A 23,467-nucleotide genomic window follows, 5' to 3' on the forward strand; every position below is an offset into this window, starting at 1 on the left:
CTTACCTGTAACTTACCTGGCCCAGGAAAGAAGCCAGCCCACCAGGCCCATGTGCCGATCATCACTTACCTCTTGCCAGGAGGACAGCGCGTGTGGCCGCCGCCTGCGGGCACGCACCTCGCCAGCTCCTGCTTGCCGCCGAGGGCCTAGACGCCTCCACGAGTGCCACGCCACCTCCCCGACCCCCCTCTCACTTCTCCCTCGCTCTCTGGACCTCCCTTCCCCTCGCTCCTCTGCTTCCCCCCCCCCCCATGGCCGAGCATGCCCGTCGCCGCCGCTCGCTGTTGCCACGGCCACCGGCCCTCCCTCGCCCATCCAACGTGCTCGAGAGCTCCGCCACACCGTCCCCGTCTACCCCACCGAGCCACGTGAGCTGGGAAGCACTGCAACGCCCTCGACGTCGTCGTCTTCTACCTCGGGCCACCGAGATCGCCGGCGCCGATTCGCGCCACCCGGGTCGTCCCCGGCCCCGCCGTCTACACCTTTCACCTCGCCGTGAGCTCCTCTCCTTTTACCCCCCCCCCCCGATTCCCTTCCTCTAGGTCATCCCGTAGCCGCTGCTCACCGAGCTCCCGCACCGCCGTCCGCCATGGCCGATGGGTGCACTGCTACCGAGCTCCTCTAGACGCCCCGCGCTGCCTAGCGTGCCCCTGGAGTGCCCAGGAACCCAGCACAACCCTCTCTTCGCTCGCTAGCCGCCCGCAATGCAGTGCCCGCGCATCTCCGAACTCCGGTCGCCCCCTAGCTCGCTGCTGTCGTCACCACAGACCACCGCAGCTCCGCCTGCCTGCTTCATCAGATGCGCGCGAGCTTCAACTCGCTGTAGAGACCAACCGCGTCGCAAACCGCCGCCTGTAGCGTGAGCCCGAGCAACTCCGGTGAGCCGCCGCCGCACTGTAAGGTCGCCGGCCCTTAATCCGGCGATGCTGACGTGGCACAGTTAGTTAGGGTTAATGACACAGTTAGTAACACCCTGGGACACAAACAGCCGGGCCCCACTGCCTAACTAACTGGCTAACTAAGTAAGATTAAGATTAACCTAAATACAGTGGGCCCACGTGTCAGCGTTGACTATGCTGATGTGGGCGTTGACCCGACCCCACCTGTTTGTGACCTAGGCAGCACTGAGTCACTGACCAGTGGGCCCCACAAGCCAGGTTTGACCTGGACCGGCCCTGTTGACCAGCTGACATCAGCATGACCTAGTGCTGATGCAGTAAAGCCTTTCTGGACTTAAAATAAATCAGAAAAGGTTTAGAAATTCTAGAAAATGGTTTAAACTTCTAAAATTCATAGAAAATAAACCGTAACTCCAAATGAAATAATTTATATATGAAAAAAGATCAGAAAAATCAAAAGAATCTGAATATGGCTTATCATACATGTTTGAACAAGTTAACCTCACTGAATAGGACAATTCATGATTATGGAATAAATGGTAATTATTTTTGGAGTTGGGTTTTGCTATAGGTTTGAATTCCACTTCAATGAATATGACTAACTGTTGCACTAGGTCAATTCAGTACTTTAATATGACATATCATTCATACAAATGTGCATTGCATTGATTGTGGTTCCTTTTGTGTTTGCTAGTGGTTGTTCCCTCTTAGTAGACGATGTTTCCGACGACGTGATCGATGACACCGATGAAGAGCTATACTATCTTCAGAAGTGCCAGGCAAGCAAAACCCCCTTGTTCATTCCGATACAATCCCACTCTCTCGGTCCTGCTCTCTTTTACTGCATTAGGACAACATCGATTCAATTGTTACATGTTGCGGTAGTTGAACCCTTTTCCTCTGCATGACCTGTCATTGCCACAATAAATAGATGAAACCCACTAGCATGAGTAGGAGTTGTTTGAGCCTTGATGTGACAACTCATTCATGCTTGTTTGTCATGCCTACTATTGCTTAGAGTTGTGTCAGGTCTAATTCACCAGGGATGAATTGGAAAGTTGTGAACATGTCCTACTATTGAGAGCTAAGTGTGTGAACACGATTTGGTAAAGGTAGCGGTGAGAGACCATGTAGGAGTACATGGTGGGTTGTCTCATTGAAACCGTCCTCAGGAACTGAGTTCTGTGTTTGTGATCCATGAACAGTTACTACCACACATTGGGTTCCGGTAACTCGACCCCTCTCGGCTTATTAACCAACTCGATCTCTATCCAGGAGTTGCAACTAGTTTCTGGTGCTTGTAGGTAGTGTTAGTCTACCAAGTGGCACCCGGTAAAGGTGGGCTTGGGACAGACTAGGCATAGTGGCGCGGTGACCAAGTGGCACCCGGATGGTGGGCTTGGGAACCCTGCTCACATCGTTTGGGGCCGTGAGCGACACCCCGTCCGGATCTCCTTGCGGATGGAACCTGAATAGGCAATAAACCTGGACTAGAGACTTATGTGGTTAGTTAGGTCATGGTCGACTTCCTCACCAGGCTTCCGCTTGAAGGTTGCCGAGATACACGACGTGTACATGGTGGTGAGTGGCGAGAGCGTGTGTGAAGAAGTACACCCCTGCAGGGTTAACATCATCTATTCGAATAGCCGTTTCCGCGGTAAAGGACTTCTGGGTTGCCTGTACAGTTCATAGACAAGTGAAAGCGGATACTCTAAAATGTGCAAGATAAGCATGAGTGCTATGGATGGCGTTCTCGTGAGGAGACGGGAGAGGATCCATAGTGGTGTATTGATATGGTGAATATGTGGACTCGTGTGCACCACCTCAAAAGAGTTACTTGCAGTCGTAGTTCAGGATAGCTACCGAGTCTAAGCTGGCTTGCTGTAGTCACACTCCAGCACCCCTTTGTTGATACCGATGCATATGTAGCTAGTTTTGATGTAAGTCTTGCTGGGTACATTTGTACTCATGTTTGTTTCATTTATGTTTTTGCAGAGAGACTTCAGTCTTGCTAGTAGTTCCGCGTGGACTTCGACGTTTAGTTTGATACCTCAGCTACGATCTCGTGCCCTCGGCAGGATCTGATAGATAGTCAGGCTTCTCAGCCTTTTTCATTTGTAGATGTCTGTACTCAGACATGTTAAGCTTTCGCATGTTCTTTGACTTGTATGTTCTGAATGTTGGGTCATGAGACCCATGTTTGTAATATCTCGCTCCTTGGAGCCTAATGAATAAATACTTTGAGTTGTAGAGTTTTGTTGTGATGCCATGTTGTATTTACACATATCGGGCATATTGTGTGTATGATTGAAATGCTTGGTATGTGTGGGATCCGACAACCTAGTTGTTTATCCTTGGTAGCCTCTCTTATGGGGAAATGTAGTCTAGTGCTTCCACTGAGCCATGATAGTCTGCTACAGCCTGGTTTACCAGAGTCCTGCTAGCCCAGTTACTACTACTTCGGAACACTTAGACTGGTCGGCATGTGATCCACTTCGTTCCTGTGTATGTCCCTTTGGGGAAATGTCACGCGGTGATTCCCGGAGTCCTGCTAGCCTGCTACAGCCCGGGTTCCCGGAGTCCTGTTAGCCCAGTTTCTACAGCCCGGATTCACATGTTGATGACCGACACGTTCGAGACTGGGTCATGTATTCATGTCCCCGTAAGTTAGTGCCACTTTGGGTTCATGACTAGTCATGTCGTCCCGGGTTCTTTGTCATATGGATGCTAGCGACACTATCATATACGTGAGCCAAAAGGCGCAAATGGTCCCGGGCCAGGTAAGGTGGCACCCGTGGGAATACCGTGCGTGAGGCCGCAAAGTGATATGATGTGTTACATGCTAGATCCGTGTGACCTAGAATCGGGGTCCTGGCAGCTTTGGTATCAGAGCCTGACTGCCTGTAGGATTACCAAGCCAAACTGGTCGAAGTTGAGTCTAGAAATGCTTTAGTTATATAAGGGAATTGGTTGTGGAACGGAACGTAAGGCTCTAGTTACTCCTTTACCTTATGCCCTTCTGATCTGAGTCAACCTCTTCTTTTCTGTGGGGACTAAGGACTAGGCTTCTCATCTTTCTATCAGGATCATGTGTTACTAATCCATAGACTTATAGGATTGATGGATTCAAGTCTCATTTCAGTTTCTAGTACTTCCATGTGTTAACAGTTGATCTCGGAACCTTGATATTGTGATGTTGAGTGGTTATGCCACCCTTTTGCAGGATGTCTCAAATCTTTTTGAGCATTTACAGCCGTTATGCTGTCCGAGTCATCACAGGTTTCTAACTAGTCTGATGCATTTGCAAATCCCTTCTTTCCGTTCCCGATGTTTCTTTGGGATAGTTTAACCACACTAATCGGTGAGTTGAGGTACTCTATTGACTCAACATATATGTTGGGGCTATTATTATGACCCTAGGTGTCTTAGGGGATCATCTAGTAATCTAGCCATGTTTTGTGTTCCCAGTGTGATGATTCTGGCCATCATTCCCGAAAGCATCCCGTGATGCCACTTAGTTAGTATAGACATTCTATTTCTGGGTTCTTGAACCCGAGATTCACTCTACTCATTCATGTTGATAGTGTTTGCTAGTTCCTTTAGGATATTAGTAACCTTTGTGATAGTTCTCGAGGTCTATGGTATTTCCTTCTTCCCATACCATGAATCAGCCAAGGCAGACGTTCTCTAAATGGAAGGATCACAATAAGAGTGGTCTCAATGAGTTCTCCATTCTACATTGTGGCTCTGCCAGTCCTACCTTCCTGCATGGGTTATCCGGAAGAAATGTTGAACTTTGATGGACAAACTAATCCATGCATCCACAACTCAGAAAGTTATATGTTCCTTTGAGTTGTCCTTCTTCAGCCGTAGTCCGACCATCATCGATCAATTGATAGTCAAGGGTACATGTGCGATCGTGTTCATCGATGCTTCTTATTCTTGTGGTCCGTCAAGCCATTCTATTCCGGTATGACTAGGAGAAACAAACTCCAGTACCTCATCCATATCTAGGATTGAGTCAAAGTAGTTGTGCTCTGCAGAACAAATGCCAATCCAGCTTTTGCTCTGTTCTACCCTGGAGTATTACCCCCTTTATGTCAGGATTGTCATGAGAATTGCACCATCTCTTATGAATTCTTGACGCAGTGATACTTCCGGCCATCATTGTTTCATTCCTCGATTACATGTTATTGTAACCGGAATGCCGACAAGTGAACTGTGATGCGTGAAATCAATACTTAGCGTGTTGGTTATTGAATCATCATCCTAAGATTGATCGTGCTACCTAGTCCATATTTCCTGGTGCGCTCTTCGATCAAAGAGTTAGGATTGTGTCAATCCCTTTCTTATTTGACAACATCATCTTGCCTCGAAAGCAAGAATGCTCCTGAGTTAATAACATATCGGTGGTTCATGATTTTTTGAATATCTTCTCGGAAGTATCACCAGGCTGTTCCCTGACCATTATGTGGAGCTCATGATCAAATGGTTTTCCTATAAACCACTCTTTCTCCAAGAATCTGTGTTGGATACCCCTGAGCTAGTTGGGTAAGCTAGACAACAACTTGGAGAGTTGGAAGATAAAAGCTTGTCTGACTTAGTTCAAATCATGGGGATATCTGTGTGTGTGTTGAAGAAAGATGATATCTTCATTGATTGGTCCCCGTGATCAATTATTGGAGCTATTTTCTTACCCAGTCTTTGATTCGAGTACGGGCTATCGTCAAATCAAATCAGAACCAACGATATTCGTAATGTTGTCTTACTTGTGGTTGTTTCCTCGAGCATACACCATTATATCTTTTGGGTCTGACCAATGCTGCCACCTTGTTCACATAGTTGTGGAATTCCATCTTCATTGGAATTCTTAAGAATTGTTGTTGAGCCCATCGATAACATCCTTATCTTCTCCATGATTATGTTGGACATTGAGCTAGTGTTGGAAACTTCGTAAGCATTGCCTTCGTGTTTCGCTCATGAGGTATATGTTTTGGTGAAAGAAGTGACTTTCTCCAAGTTCACGTGCATTAGGTGTAAGTTGCCGCCATGAATTTGAGAAAGGTTTGTTTTGTTTCCTCTAGAATCATCCCAAATCAGTCATGCATACGTGCGAAGTATTCTATGGTTTAGTAGATTAATTACCTCCACTCCATACGTATGCCCTAGCACACCAAGCCACTGATTGATTTGTTCAAGAAAAGGGAGTCTCATGTGCTAATCCTAGGTCATGCACATGACTTCATTATCTTCAATGATGGTTCCCAACCTAAAGTCGGTAGTGCTTTATTATAAGACTACTACGTGGTCATGCTTGTCTGGGACAGCGTGTTCACATGTATGTAGCAGAACCAGCTCATGTTTTGGAGCTTGCTATCATAGTTCATTTCTCGAGAATCTCACAACATCATCTCGTCGGTTTGTGTTGCAAACTTCTTTTCCAGACATGATGTCTAAAATATTCTGTTACCAGCCATGGTAGTCTGCTACAGCCCGGTTTACCGGAGTCCTGCTAGCCCAGTTACTACTGCTCCAGAACACTTAGACTGGCCGGCATGTGATCCACTTTGTTCTTGTGTCTGTCCCTTCGGGTAAATGCCACGCGGTGATTCCTGGAGTCCTGCTAGCCTGCTACAGGCCGGGTTCCCGGAGTCCTGTTAGCCCAGTTTCTACAGCCCGGATTCACACGTTGATGACCGACACGTTCGAGACTGGGTCATGTATGCCTGTCCCCGTAAGTTAGTGCCACTTTGGGTTCACGACTAGTCATGTCGGCCCGGGTTCTCTGTCATATGGATGCTAGCGACACTATCATATACGTGAGCCAAAAGGTGCAGACGGTCCCGGGCCAGGTAAGGTGGCACCCATGGGAATACCGTGCGTGAGGCCGCAAAGTGATATGATGTGTTACATGCTAGATCCGTATGACTTAGAATCGGGGTCCTGACAATCCTACTAGGACTAGGGAGTCCTAGTAGGACTCCACACTTTAGGCTGTTCCGGTAGCATCATCATCACCATCATCACGCCGCCGTGCTGACGAAGCTCTCCCTCGACACTCTGCTGGATCGTGAGTTCGTGGGACGTCACCGAGCCAAATGTGTGCAGATCGCGGAGGTGTCGTACTTTCGGTACTAGGATCGGTCGACTGTGAAGACGTACGACTACATCAACCGCGTTGTCATAATGCTTTCGCTTACGGTCTACGAGGGTACGTAGACAACACTCTCCCTCTCGTTGCTATACATCACCATGATCTTGCGTGTGCGTAGGAAATTTTTTTTAAATTACTACGTTCCCCAACATGTCCGTCGGCTTGCCTTCGGATTCTTCTCTAGTCTCACCGTCTGCGTCGCTACCGTTATGACAGCGGGGGGATATTGAGTAACGTGATTGTATTAGGAAACACGAGATAGACTAGGAATTATTCTGGCTTGTCTTGTACTCCAAGTAGATCATGTACTCCTATATATATGCCCACGAGGCTCAAGCAATACAATGAACTATTCCACCAAATCCCTCTCTCCCTTCTAATAGACTCAGTCCAGCGGCTCTAACTTTTAGCTTATTAATGCCAGTTAGATCAACAATATTATCGAAGAATTCTTGGAGAAAATAGAGTAGATCATTCTTGAACATATCCTTGAAAAATTAATAGAACTCATTTGTGTAGCAATCAGTCATGAGGCCTACACTGATCAAGTATGCAACTACTCCCTCTGTCCCATAATTTAAGACTTTTTTGACACTAGTGTAGTGTCAGAAGATGTCTTACATTATGGGACGGAGGGAGTACTAAAAAGAAAAACATGCATCCAGAGTGCCGCACACACAATTTAGGTACACTGCGAGGTCCATACTGATCAAATATTCTCAGGTTATCAGTACCTAGAAATTAGATTATTACTGGGTGCGCCATAACATGAAAGCTCATGAGCTCCGGTGGTTAGGCGAGATCATTCACCAGCAGGACGGTTCGATCCCTATCACGCGCATGGGAGCATCATCACCCCATGGTCCAGCAGGATTCATGTGTGAGTCGCTCCATGATTCGACGCCTGCGACCTTTATCCACCTGGGATCTCCTTGGGTAAATGGCATCACATTTCTTGCATGGGACTTCACCATGCAACTCGAATCTTTTCAGCCCCACAACTCGCTCCATGACTAGCCTTATGTAGTTTGTCACCTTGTCTTCATCCTCACAACCGTACATCCGGAGCAACTTCAAGTTTAGGTGCTTCAAATCCTTGGATGGTTCCCACACCACGTTGGTCTTCTCGGCACTGTCCTCAGACGGTATGTCACATGCATGCCGCTCTCGAGATAACTTCACTCAAGTCCATACAAGACAAATAACACAAGTTAATTGAACTCGACACCAACCCATGCAGGGCAATGTAGTAACAGTTCAAACTAAATATATCTGCCATTTAAATTTTTGCAACATGTTTAGTATTACTTCCTCCGTCCCACAATGTAAGACTTTTTTTTGACACTAGTGTAATGTCAAAAACGTCATACATTTAGTATCTAATCTAAGTGTATGCCTGTGTAGAGTTTGGACAACCTTGCATGAACTAAATCCTAGGCAAAGTAAAATATGCTAATATGCTTCAGGTAACTCTGACACGAGTGCGATCCAACATGATTTATTTATTTTTGGTCTTGCACGGACGTTGTCTCTCTGCAAAATATAAATGGAATGCCAGAACTTTTTATTTGCATTGCAATATCATCCATATACAATACAATCCATGTGTTCCATATATCCCAATTACTATGCGTACTCTTCTAAAATAGGAGTATCTGATAGACTAGAGTTGGTGAGTGATTGAAAATCAGATTAACTTTCTTGTGTGTTGTTAATGTTGAATATTCGGAAACCTGGCTGTCATACTAGACGGAGTCATGATATCGAGGCTAAGGTGTGGGTTATCTATACCTAATATTAAAGGACGAAAGATTTCATAGTTCTCCATAGGTCATCCTTCTATATCCATTGATTTTGTGTTAATGCTAAATATAGACGGTTGAGATTTAAAAATAAATCTACATAACACTACTTCAGATATAAGGCACGTACACAACCCAGCACGTACTCGTCTATGAAGATTCCTTTTTTAAACAGTTTATGGGAGTCTGACCTGCACACAAGCACACACACTAAAAAAACACAATTCAAGTATGCAGCAAGGGGAGGTTAAGAGAACGGGCACAAAACGCACCAAGGTAAGAACAATCATAGCCGATTGCATCTGGCGTGAGCATCTGGAGACAAAAGAGCACGGGCGAGTGCTCCAAGGGGGCAGCCAGGAGCGAGCAGCACATAAACGTAAAGGCTGAAGAGTAGGCCGTTGGGCTCGTCAGAGGCGCACATGTACCCGGTGGACCACTCAGCTGATGATTGAGGCGTGGCTAATCCTTGTGAACGGTGAGATTATGTATGCAAGCACAACACGAGGATGATGGATGGAGCTGTCACACAAGACCCCTGAAATTGTAAAGATGCAGCAAACCATTGGCGCCATCGTTGTAGGGTCGTCGTGTTCACGTCAAGCTCTCCAACATAGCCATCCAGAGTGCGCCAATCACGTTGCCCACTAACTGCTACGTTCACATGACATGACTTCGGACGATAATGCCCGGCCCATGCATGGTTACGCTGGAGTTGCTTCACCAACTTGCACCTCGAGTGAAACACTTCACCACGTGGAAGCTGCCGAAGACAAGGATGAGGGGCTCAGCACCATGACGCCGCGTCGCCGCTTCCCGTCCGCTTCATCATGCCGGATGCCGATGAAGATGGAGACACGGAGCTTGGAGTCAAGACGCATGCTCTCCACTTTATCAAGCCAGTGTAGGGTGGACACTGTCCGCACCATTTTGGTCCCTCACCGAGCGACCTTTTGGACTGGCTGCCGGTGGTCCAGACAGGATCGGACCGACCACCTAGTCATGTTTTCAAGGACCGATGGGCGACGCCGAAGCCCGGGACGGACCGAGCGAACTGGCCAATCACCCGCAAAAAAAACATGATTTATTTATTTATTGTCTTGCACGGGCATTGTCTCTCTGCAAAATATAAATGGAATACTATAACTATTGTTTGCATTGCACTATCATTCATATACAATACAATCCATGTCTTCCATATATCCCAATTACTATGCATACTCTATGCGCTACTTCTAAAATACTACCTGTGATAAGACTACAGTTGGTGAGTGATTGAAAATCAGATTAACTTTCTCGTTTGTTGTTAATACTGAATATTCGGAAACCTATCGTACTAGACGGAGTCATATCCAGGCTAAGGTGTGGATTAATTAAATTAAAAAGAAGGTAGAGTAACAGGCTTACTGTAAACTTGTACAGGGCAGGTGCATCTTCGAGGATAAATATGGTCCAGCTCAGATCACACTCAGGGAAGATACCAGAAAAAGACACTTCGGTCAGATTTCTGAATATGGCAGTGAGATGCTTCAGATGTTCTGATTGAATCCATATCTACACCAAGAAGAAGAACACAAATAGACAGCTGAGATTATCTATATCTATACCAATATAAAAAGATCCAAAAAGGCAGATCCAATTGATCTCGGCCATCAAACTAAGTCAATCCAACGACCAAGACTGCTCCAATAGCGGGCATTCAACGTGTTTAACATGCAATTAATACCATACCAAATATTGTACTAACTGCAGAATTAACACACAAATAATAGCATACATAATATCCACGTGCAATTAATATATTGCCTAAATATTAACATGCAACACATGCAATTAATATATTGCCTAAAATATTAACGTGCGTCGCACGTGCGCATTTACTAGTCAGTAAAGAAGAGCATATATATGATACGTCTCCAACGTATCTATAATTTTTTATTGTTCCATGCTATATTATATTCTCTTTTGGACATTATTGGACTTTATTATACACTTTTATATTATTTTTGGGACTAACCTATTAACCGGAGGCCCAGCCCAAAATTGCTGTTTTTTGCCTATTTTAGGGTTTCGCAGAAAAAGAATATCAAACAGAGTCCAAACGGAATGAAACTGTAACGCCCACGATGCGGTTATATCTCCCATGTGTCGAAGCACGACTTAGAGGCATAACCGCATTATAAGCAATGTCGCAAGTGGGGTAATCTTCACACAACCCATGTAATGAATAAGGAAAAGAGATACATAGTTGGCTTACACTCGCCACGTCACACAATAGCATAAATATCATTACATTCATCCAGATACAATCAAGGTCCGACTACGGAACCAAAATAAAGAACAACCCCAAATGCAACAAAGTTCCCGATCGCCCCAACTGGGCACCACTACTGATCGTCTGGAAAGGAAACGTAGTATCGTCCTGAGTCCTCATCGAACTCCCACTTGAGCTCAGTTGCATCTCCTGAAGCGATATCATCGGTCCCTACATCTGGTTTTGGAAGGAACCTGTGAGTCACGGGGACTCAGCAATCTCACACCCTCGCGATCAAGACTATTTAAGTTTATAGGTAGGGTAAAAGGTATGAGGTGGAGCTGCAACAAGCACTAGCATATATGGTGGCTAACATACGCAAATGAGAGCGAGAAGAGAAAGCAAAGGCACGATCGATCAACTATGATCAAGAAGTGATCCTAGAATAACCTACATTCAAGCATAACACGAGACCGTGTTCTCTTCCCGGACTCCGCCGAAAAGAGACCATCACGGCCACACACTCTGTTGATTCATTTTAATTAAGTTAAGTTTCAAGGTTATCTATAACCGAACATTAACAAATTTCCATCTACCCATAACCGCGGACACGGCTTTCGAAATATCAAATCCCTGCAGGGGTGTCCCAACTTAGCCCATCACAAGCTCTCACGGTCAACGAAGGATATTCCTTCTCCCAAGATAATTCGATCAGATTCGGAATCCCGGTTACAAGACATCTCGACAATGGTAAAACTAAACCAGCAAAGCCACCCGAATGTGCCGACAAATCCCGATAGGAGCTGCACATATCTCGTTCTCAGGGCACACCGGATAAGCAATCCATACAACTAAAACCAACCCTCGATTTTCTCCGAGGTGGCGCTGCAAGGGGCTCTAGTTTGGACCAACACTCAGAGGAGCACTGGCCCGGGGGTTTAAAATAAAGATGACCCTTGAGTCCGCGGAACCCAAGGGAAAAGAGGCTAGGTGGCGAATGGTAAAACCCAACCGTGTAAGGAGGAGTTTTATTCAAGGCGAACTGTCAAGGGGTTCCCATTATAACCCAACCGTGTAAGGAACGCAAAATCAAGGAACATAACACCGGTATGACGGAAACTAGGGCGGCAAAAGTGGAACAAAACACCAGGCATAAGGCCGAGCCTTCCACCCTTTTCCAAGTATATAGGTGCATTAAAATAGACAAGATATAATAATGATATCCCAACCATAAACATGTTCCAACAAGGAACAAACTCCAATCTTCACCTGCAACTAGCAATGCTATAAGAGGGGCTGAGCAAAGCGGTAACATAGCCAAACAACGGTTTGCTAGGACAATGTGGGTTAGAGGTTTGACATGGCAATATGGGAGACATGATAAGCAAGTGGTAGGTATCGTAGCATAGGCATAGCAAAAGAGCGAGCATCTAGCAAGCAAAGATAGAAGTGATTTCAAGGGTATGGTCATCTTTCCTGCAAAGTTCCCCGAGTTGATGTTAGCTTGATCCTCGTAAGCGTACTCAACGGGCTCCTCGATCACGTACTCGTCTCCCGGCTCTACCCAAGCAAGAACACAATCAAAGGGAGACACAATCAACCATGTGCAATGCACAAGCAACATGATGCAACACATGGCATGATATGCGGGATGTGATATGCGATGCATATGCATGCTTCGGAAAGGAAAGATTGAACCTGGCCTCAACTTGGAAAACCAAGAGTGCCACTGGAAAGATGAGTTGATTTCGGTCGAAATCGATATAAAGATCACCGGAATCGGATGCACGGTTTGCAAATGACAAGCAAAACAAATATGGCACCGATCTGCGATTAACAGCACGAGGCCATCTAAAAGCATCAAGAACAACGAGCTACTGCACTCTAACATAACAACAAAATACATGGCAGGGATCCAATCAAGATGCTTGACAAAAGATGAACACTGAGCTACAGCTAATTCACTCAATAGCAGGTTCAAACAAGCATGGCAAAAGTGCAGAAGATATCATGTTTCAGACTTAGTGAAAATAACATGTCAGGAATTTAACATCTGGAAGCAATCTTTAGAGCAAGATAACAACATGCTACAGGAACATATCATGGCAAAGCAAGCCATGGCATGAAGCTACTCAAAGCATACAACAAAAGTCCCTTACTGACCATAAGCCAAAAGGGATCAGAAAATACAATGGCAACCATGTGGACATAGCAATTATCGTTAACAGATTCAGACTTGGTAGAAAACTGGAACATGGCAAAACAGATATTAAGTAGGCATGTTTATGAGCTTGATGCACTCACCACAAAGCATTGCATGAAAAACTAAGCATACACCCAGCAAATAGACATGGCATAGAAGCTAAACATGGCAAGAACAACAACATAGCATGCATGGATCAACTACAACAACATCGGCAAAAATGTTTAACACGTAAACATTCTGCCAGGAACATTTTATAGCAAAAGTAGAGCTCGATTGAGTCAAGCTAGGGTGCTCCATAATTGCAAACAAAGACATGGATGGAAAGAGCACAACAATATCTACAAAACATCCTTATTGATCATGCTCAAAAGAGGCATGGATCACTCTGTAGCAACATGAATACATGGCATAAAAATATTAACAGGGCAAAGACTTAGAAGATTTCTAAGTCCCTGAAATCAGCAACATCACGAGAGCTACTTTGCATGCTTGTGCTAGTCACCACAAAGATCACAAAAATACATGGCATACACCCCTGTAAAGATGGCATGGCATACTTCAAAACACATGTAGGGCTCAAGTTCATAGGAGGAACACATTAAACATGACAAAAATGACAAATGTCCAATTACTGATAAAAATCTGAAACTAACATTGCATAGCCCTCTTGCAACAGCATTTAGGGCATCAAGATGAGCTCATATGAACATGGTGCAATGGAATGAAATGAAGTACTCGTCGAGACGAACAATTTGATATGCTACACGCCCAAAACGGAGCCACGGATGCAGAGTTATGGCATGATGAAAATATGCAAAAATTACTGAAACGGGGCAAAATTAGGTCAACTGTTAGGGTTTCCAAATCTCGATCCGGATCGGGCGGCACGGAAACTGAGGTTGCGAGAACAATGCTCGCCGGAGACGCGCCGCGGTGGCCAGAGTCGGGGACGGCGCGGAGGGCGGCGGCCGGAGTCGGGGACGGCGCGGCGAGGTCGGGCGGCGAGGCGGCGAGGACGGGGCGGCGGTGACCGGGCGAGGCAGCGGTGGCCGACGAGGTGCGGCGCTGGGCGGCAGGCGGCGGCGCTCGAGGGCGTGGGAGGCCCGGGCGGCGGGGCGGAGCGGAACAGGGCGGCGACCGCTTCGGGCCGGAGGGGCCCGCGATGGGCTCCGGCGGGCCGCGCGGTGGGAGGAGGCGGCCGGGCCACGTGGCGGCGTGTGATTGGCGGCGGCAGGGTTGTCCGGCGGCGACGAACGTGTCCGGCCGCGCGGAGAAGAGGGGAGCTAGGGTTAGGGTGGTATGGATCCGGAATTTTTGGGGGAGTGGCCTTTTTATAGGTAGAGGGAGCTAGGAGGCTCCAAATTGAGCAAGGTTTTCGGCCACGTGATTGTGATCGAACAACCTAAATGATGGAGGGGGTTTAGGTGGGTTTTGGGCCACTTTGGAGAGGTGTTGGGCTGCAACACACACGAGGCCTTTACGGTCCCTCGGTTAACCGTTGGAGTATCAAACGAAGTCCAAATGGCACAAAACTTGACAGGCGGTCTACCGGTAGTAAACCAAGGCCGCTTGGCAAGTCTCGGTCCAATCCAAAAACGTTTAATACCCGCACACGAAAAGAGGTAGAAGGGGACACCGGAGGACATAGGAGCGCTGGAATGCAAAACGGACAACGGGGAAAATGCACGGATGCATGAGACGAACACGTATGCAAATGCGATGCACAAGATGAAATGATATGAGATGCATGACAAAGACAAAAGCAACACAAAGACAAAAACCCGACAACGAGGAAATATCATAACTTAGTGCCGGAAATGGCAAGAGTTGGAATACAAATATGGCAAGTTACATACGGGGCGTTACAGAAACCTTCGGGAACGTGATTTTCGGAACGAACATGATCCAGAGGACTTGGACCCTACGTCAAGCAATCAACGAGGAAGGCACGAGGTAGGGGGCGCCTACCCCCCCCCCCCAGGCGCGCCCTCCACCCTCGTGGGCCCCCTGTTTCTCCACCGACGTACTCCTTCCTCCTATATATACCTACGTACCCCCAAACTACCAGATACGGAGCCAAAACCCTAATTCCACCGCCGTAACTTTCTGTATCCACGAGATCCCATCTTGGGGCCTTTGCCGGAGCTCCGCCGGAGGGGGCATCGATCACGGAGGGCTTCTACATCAACACCATAGCCCCTCCGATGAAGTGTGAGTAGTTTAATTCAGACCTACGGGTCCATAGTTATTAGCTAGATGGCTTCTTCTCTCTTTTTGGATCTCAATACAAAGTTCTCCCCCTCTCTTCTGGAGATCTATTCGATGTAATCTTATTTTGTGGTGTGTTTGTTGAGACCGATGAATTGTGGGTTTATGATCAAGTTTATCTATGAACAATATTTGAATCTTCTCTAAATTCTTTTATGTATGATTGGTTATCTTTGCAAGTCTCTTCGAATTATCAGTTTGGTTTGGCATACTAGATTGATCTTTCTTGCAATGGGAGAAGTGCTTAGCTTTGGGTTCAATCTTGCGGTGTCCTTTCCCAGTGATAGTAGGGGCAGCAAGGCACGTATTATATTGTTGCCATCGAGGATAACAAGATGGGGTTTATATCATATTGCATGAGTTTATCCCTCTACATCATGTCATCTTGCTTAAAGCGTTACTCTGTTCTCTTGAACTTAATACTCTAGATGCATGCTGGATAGCGGTCGATGTGTGGAGTAATAGTAGTAGATGCAGGCAGGAGTCGGTCTACTTGTTTCGGACGTGATGCCTATATACATGATCATACCTAGATATTCTCATAACTATGCTCAATTCTGTAAATTGCTCAACAGTAATTTGTTCACCCACCATAAATACTTATGCTCTTGAGAGAAGCCACTAGTGAAACCTATGCCCCCCGGTCTATCTTCCATCATATTAATCTTACAATACTTAGTTATTTCCTTTGCTATTTATTTTACTTTGCATCTTTATCATAAAAATACCAAAAATATTATCCTATCATATCTATCAGATCTCACTCTCGTAAGTGACCGTGTAGGGATTGGCAACCCCTTATTGCGTTGGTTGCGAGGATTTATTTGTTTGTGTAGGTACGAGGGACTTGTGTGCGGCCTCCTACTGGATTGATACCTTGGTTCTCAAAAACTGAGGGAAATACTTACGCTACTTTGCTGCATCACCCTTTCCTCTTCAAGGGAAAACCAACGCAGTGCTCAAGAGGTAGCAAGAAGGATTTCTGGCGCCGTTGCCGGGGAGGTTCGCGCAAGACAAGTCAAGATTTGACTCCCGACAACGAGTCATTTGTGGCATCGTTGCAAGTCAAGACATACCAAGTACCCATCACAAACCCTTATCTCCTGCATTACATTATTTTCCATTTGCCTCTCATTTGCCTCTCCCCCCACTTCACCATTGTTGTTTTATTTGCCCTTCTTCTGCTCGTCTTTCCATTTGATTTGATGTCTTACTTGGATCATTTGCTCATTTGGTTGGAATAGTTGTTTATTTATTACTAAACAGAGAACCTAAATATCTATGGATCCTCATCCGCTTGCTAATCTTTTTAAGATATCAAATTATGATGAACCAATTGCTAGTGAGTTTTGTGCACTAGATTATCTTTATGAAGTTTTGCTTGAAATTCATGAATCTGAAAATTGTGATAAAGTACTTTATGGAGTGATTCACGATGAATCTTTGAATAAAAAGCATGATTGCAATGATGATAGTATAAGTTCTATTAATGTCAATTGTGCTTATAATATGCAAAACCCTAAGCTTGGGGATGCTAGTTTTGCTATGTCTACTACTTGTTGTAATGATCATGATTGGGGTGATTCTTCTTTTGATCTTGAAAATTTATTTAAGCCCCATGATGAATATGAGATTGATAATAGTGTTTGCAATGTTATTGAAAGTGGGTTTGTAGGAGTGTCAACTTTAGATCCCACATATTTGGAGAATGTTCAATCTTATGAAAATTTTGATAAAAGTCGGTTTGGAGAAGTCATGACTTTAGTTAATGTTAATCCTACTATTTTGGAAGAGTGTCAACTTTGCATGCATGTGGATCGTGTTGAAAATATTTTATGTGATAGCTATTTTGTTGAATTTGCTTATGATCCTACATGTAATTATTATGGGAGAGGAAAATATGGTGGTATAAATTTTCATGTTACTAAATTACCTCTCGTTATGTTGAGATTGCTACTGTTTCTTTCCGCTTTCTTGCATATGCTAGTTTTTGCTTGCCTTGATAATTTGTTTGCCTATAAGATTCCTATGTATAGGAAGTACGTTAGACTTAGATGTGTTTGTCACGTGTTTTATGATGCTCTCTTTGTGCTTCAATTCTTGTCTTTCATGTGAGCATCATTGAAATATTATGCCTAGCTATAAGGCTTTAAAGAAAAGCGCTTGTTCGGAGACAACTCAATATTTTTCCTTTATGTTATTTAATAAATAATTTATCTAGCCTCTGTTTTGGTTGTGTTTTTTGTGTTTAATTAGTGTTTGTGCCAAGTAGAACCGTTCGTAAGACTTGGGGAAAGTCTTTTTAATCTTGCTGTAAAAAACAGAAACTTTAGCACTCACAAGAATTGCTGCCATTTTTATTTGAAAGTTCTATTTAGTTAATTCTTTTTGAAAATGATTAATAAATAAATTCCTCACGTCCAGAAATTTATTTTAGAATTTTTGGGGTTCCAGATCTTGCGTTAGCTACACATTACTACAGACTGTTCTGTTTTTGACAGATTCTGTTTTTCGTGTGTTGTTTGCTTATTTTGATGAATCTATGGCTAGTAAAATAGTTTATAAACCATAGAGAAGTTGGAATAAAGTAGGTTTAACACTAATATAAATAAAGAATGAGTTCATTACAGTACCTTGAAGTGGTGTTTTGTTTTCTTTCGCTAACGGAGCTCACGAGATTTTCTACTTTAAGTTTTGTGTTGTGAAGTTTTCAAGTTTTGGGTAAAAGATTTGATGGATTATGGAACAAGGAGTGGAAAGAGTCTAAGCTTGGGGATTCCCATGGCACCCCAAGATAATTTAAGGACACCTAAAAGCCAAAGCATGGGGATGCCCCGGAAGGCATCCCCTCTTTCGTCTACTTCCATCGGTAACTTTACTTGGAGCTATATTTTTATTTACCACATGATATATGTTTTGCTTGGAGCGTCTTGTATTATTTGAGTCTTTATTTGTTAGTTTTACACAATCATCCTTGCTGTACACACCTTTTGAGAGAGAGACACATGATTCGGAAATTCTTAGAATACTCTATGTGCTTCACTTATATCTTTTGAGTTATATAGTTTTTGCTCTAGTGCTTCACTTATATCTTTTAGAGCACGTCGGTGGATTTTTTTTATAGAAACTATTGTTCTCTCATGCTTCACTTAGATTATTTTGAGAGTCCTACAAAACAGCATGGTAATTTGCTTTAATTATGTTAGGCATTCAAGATTAATAGAAGTTTTCTTATGGGTGTGTTGAATACTATGAGAAGTTTGATACTTGATAATTGTTTTGAGATAAGGAGATGGTAATATTAGAGTCATGCTAGTAAAGTAGTTGTGAATTTGAGAAATACTTGTGTTAAAGTTTATGATTCCCGTAGCATGCACGTATGGTGAACCGTTATGTGATGAAGTCGGAGCATGATTTATTTATTGATTATCTTCCTTATGAGTGGCGGTCAGGGACGAGCGATGGTCTTTTCCTACCAATCTATCCCCCTAGGAGCATGCGCGTAATACTTTGCTTTGATAACTTGTAGATTTTTTCAATAAGTATATGAGTTCTTTATGACTAAGGTTGAGTCCATGGATCATACGCACTTTTCTTCCTTCCACCATTGCTAGCCTCTCTAATACCGCACACCTTTCGCCGGTATCATACACCCACCATATACCTTCCTCAAAACAGACACCATACCTACCTATCATGGCATTTCCATAGCCATTCTGAGATATATTGCCATGCAACTTTCCACCATTCCGTTTACTATGACACGCTCCATCATTGTCATATTGCTTTGCATGATCATGTAGTTGACATTGTATTTGTGGCAAAGCCACCGTTCATAATTCTTTCATACATGTCACTCTTGATTCATTGCATATCCCGGTACACCGCCGGAGGCATTCACATAGAGTCATATTTTGTTCCAAGTATTGAGTTGTAATTGTTGAGTTGTAAGTAAATAAAAATGTGATGATCATCATTTTTAGAGCATTGTCCCAAGTGAGGAAAGGATGATGGAGACTATGATTCCCCCACAAGTCGGGATGAGACTCCGGACGAAAAATAAAATAAAAAAAAGAGGCCAAAGAAGCCCAAATAAAAAAAGAGGCCATAAAAAAGGAAAAGGCCCAAATAAAAAAATATGAGAGAAAAAGAGAGAAGGGGCAATGATACTATCCTTTTACCACACTTGTGCTTCAAAGTAGCACCATGATCTTCATAATAGAGAGTCTCCTATGTTATCACTTTCATATACTAGTGGGAATTTTTCATTATAGAATTTGGCTTGTATATTCCAAAGATGGGCTTCCTCAAAATGCCCTAGGTCTTCGTGAGCAAGCGAGTTGGATGCACACCCACTTAGTTCCTTTTGTTGACCTTTCATATACTTATAGCTCTAGTGCATCCGTTTCATGGCAATCCCTACTCACTCACATTGATATCTATTGATGGGCATCTCCATAGCCCGTTGATACGCCTAGTTGATGTGAGACTATCTTTCCCTTTTTTGTCTCCTCCACAACCACCATTCTATTCCACCTAAAGTGCTATTTCCATGGCTCACGCTCATGTATTGCATGAAGATTGAAAAAGTTTGAGAACACCAAAAGTATGAAACAATTGCTTGGCTTGTCATCGGGGTTGTGCACGATTTAAATACTTTGTGTGGTGAAGATAGAGCATAGCCAGACTATATGATTTTGTAGGGATAACTTTCTTTGGCCATGTTATTTTGAAGAGACATAATTGCTTAGTTAGTATGCTTGAAGTATTATTATTTCTATGTCAATATTGAACTTTTGTCTTGAACCTTTCAGATCTGAATATTCATACCACAATTAAGAAGAATTACATTGAAATTATGCCAAGTAGCATTCCACATCAAAAATTCTGTTTTAATCATTTACCTACTCGAGGACGAGCAGGAATTAAGCTTGGGGATGCTTGATACGTCTCCAACGTATATATAATTTTTGATTGTTCCATGCTATAGTATATTCTGTTTTGGACATTATTGGGCGTTATTATACACTTTTATATTATTTTTGGGACTAACCTATTAACCGGAGGCCCGGCCCAGAATTGTTGTTTTTTTTGCCTATTTTAGGGTTTCGCAGAAAAATAATATCAAACGGAGTCCAAACGGAATGAAACTTTCGGGAACGTGATTTTCGAAACGAACATGATCCAGAGGACTCGAACCCTACGTCAAGCAATCAACGGGGAAGGCATGAGGTAGGGGGGGCGCCTACCCCCCCCCCAGGTGCGCCCTCCATCGTCGTGGGCCCCCTGTTGCTCCACCGACGTACTCCTTCCTCCTATATATACCCACGTACCCCCAAACTACCCGATACGGAGCCAAAACCCTAATTCCACCGCCGGAACTTTCTGTATCCACGAGATCCCATCTTGGGGCCTTTTCCGGAACTCCGTCGGAGGGGGCATCGATCACAGGGGGCTTCTACATCAACACCATAGCCCCTCTGATGAAGTGTGAGTAGTTTACTTCAGACCTACGGGTCCATAGTTATTAGCTAGATGGCTTCTTCTCTCTTTTTGGATCTCAATACAAAGTTCTCCCCCTCTCTTGTGGAGATCTATTCGATGTAATCTTCTTTTGCGGTGTGTTTGTTGAGACCGATGAATTGTGGGTTTATGATCAAGTTTATCTATGAACAATATTTGAATCTTCTCTAAATTCTTTTATGTATGATTGGTTATCTTTGCAAGTCTCTTCGAATTATCAGTTTGGTTTGGCCTACTAGATTGATCTTTCTTGCAATAGGAGAAGTGCTTAGCTTTGGGTTCAATCTTGCGGTGTCCTTTCCCAGTGACAGTAGGGGCAGCAAGGCACGTATTGTATTGTTGCCATCGAGGATAACAAGATGGGGTTTATATCATATTGCATGAGTTTATCCCTCTATATCATGTCATCTTGCTTAAAGCGTTACTCTGTTCTCTTGAACTTAATACTCTAGATGCATGCTGGATGGCGGTCGATGTGTGGAGTAATAGTGGTAGATGTAGGTAGGAGTCGGTCTACTTGTTTCGGACGTGATGCCTATATACATGATCATACCTAGATATTCTCATAACTATGCTCAATTCTGTCAATTGCTCAACAGTAATTTGTTCACCCACCGTAAATACTTATGCTCTTGAGAGAAGCCACTAGTGAAACCTATGGCCCCCGGGTCTATCTTCCATCATATTAATCTTCCAATACTTAGTTATTTCCTTTGCCATTTATTTTACTTTGCATATTTATCATAAAAATACCAAAAATATTATCGTATCATATCTATCAGATCTCACTCTCGTAAGTGACTGTGTAGGGATTGACAACCCCTTATCGCGTTGGTTGCGAGGATTTATTTGTTTGTGTAGGTGCGAGGGACTTGTGCGCGGCCTCCTACTGGATTGATACCTTGGTTCTCAAAAACTGAGGGAAATACTTACGCTACTTTGTTGCATCACCCTTTCCTCTTCAAAGGAAAACCAACGCAATGCTCAAGAGGTAGCAATATATGATATGTGTGCAGAAGAAAATTAGCTTTTACCATTTGGTGGCGAAAATTGAGATGCAATTTCAACAGGTTATTTGCACTCCTTCTTGAGAAGCACTTTGGTGAGCAGGAATGGCACCTACCACGCCTTGGCCTTACAGGCGAGGCTGACTTGACGAAGCTGTGGAACGTAGCCAAAGCGCACGGGGAGGTTCTTGGAGCGCCAAGAATGGCACAATGCCGTACTGAGCCCGGGGACGGAGATGAGGTCGATCCGCTTGCAATGGAAGTGCATAAACTCAAGCTCCTGGATCCCAGAACACGGTGTGTCAATCTTTAGCACGTGGTGCTGATCGACCAGTCCGCAGGAGTTCATGTTGAGATGCTCGAGCTTATCGGAAGCAGCAATGAGGCTGGGGACGTCGGAGTCCCCGAACGCAAGGCTCTTAAGGAGCAGCCTCGTGAGCGAGCGGAAGGCCGGCTAGTAGGAGCAGGAGAAGGACATGAACTGCTGCCCTAGCTCAGGGATCTGCGGTCCAGAGTTTACCTCGGGGGCGGGGATACTTGGAAGGCGAGGCGTCTGGTCTTGCCGTGGTTGATGACGTCTTGGACGACGCTGGCGTTGGAGCTCAGATGACAGGCCGACGACAGGAAGAAGTGGAGGTCGATGACCTTGATGGCCATGGAATTGGCACGGCCACGCTGGCACTCGCAGAAGTTGTGGTGGGCACAGACGTACGTCAAAGCGGCCGTGAACGCGTCCATGCATGCATGGTTTTGACCGGCATGCATTGCGCGGGGGACGTCGAGTGTCACGAACGAGAGCTGGCGAGGGAGATTCCCCTAGAAGGCACCTTCTCTGTTGGGTTTCGTAGTAATTTCAAAAAAATTCCTACGCACACGCAAGATCATGTGATGCATAGCAACGAGAGGGGAGAGTGTTGTCTACGTACCCAATGCAGACCGACTGCGGAAGCGCTGACACGACGTAGAGGAAGTAGTCGTACATCTTCACGATCCAACCGATCAAGCACCGAAACTACGGCACCTCCGAGTTCGAGCACACGTTCAGCTCGATGACGATCCCCGGACTCCGATCCAGCAAAGTGTCGGGGAAGAGTTCCGTCAGCACGACGGCGTGGTGACGATCTTGATGAACTACAGCAGCAGGGCTTCGCCTAAACTCCGCTACAGTATTATCGAGGAATATGGTGGCAGGGGGCACCGCACACGGCTAAGGAATAGATCATGTGGATCAACTTGTGTGTTTCTGGGGTGCCTCTGCCTCAGTATATAAAGGAGCCAAGGGGGAGGGGGGCGCCGGCCAGGAGGAGGGCGCAGGAGGAGTCCTACTCCTTCCGGGAGTAGGACTCCCCCCCCC

The 23,467-nt window shown here is 44.8% G+C and overlaps 1 pseudogene; it reads right to left on the reverse strand.

Annotated features, from left to right (window-relative positions):
• Positions 1-7,905: 7,905 nt before the first annotated feature.
• On the reverse strand, positions 7,906-22,851 carry LOC125528569 (uncharacterized; annotated as a pseudogene).
• Positions 22,852-23,467: the final 616 nt, after the last annotated feature.

This window comes from Triticum urartu, chromosome 1A (assembly GCF_056163025.1).
Source record: "Triticum urartu cultivar PI428250 chromosome 1A, HENAU_Tu73, whole genome shotgun sequence".
Classification (NCBI taxonomy): Eukaryota; Viridiplantae; Streptophyta; class Magnoliopsida; order Poales; family Poaceae; genus Triticum; species Triticum urartu.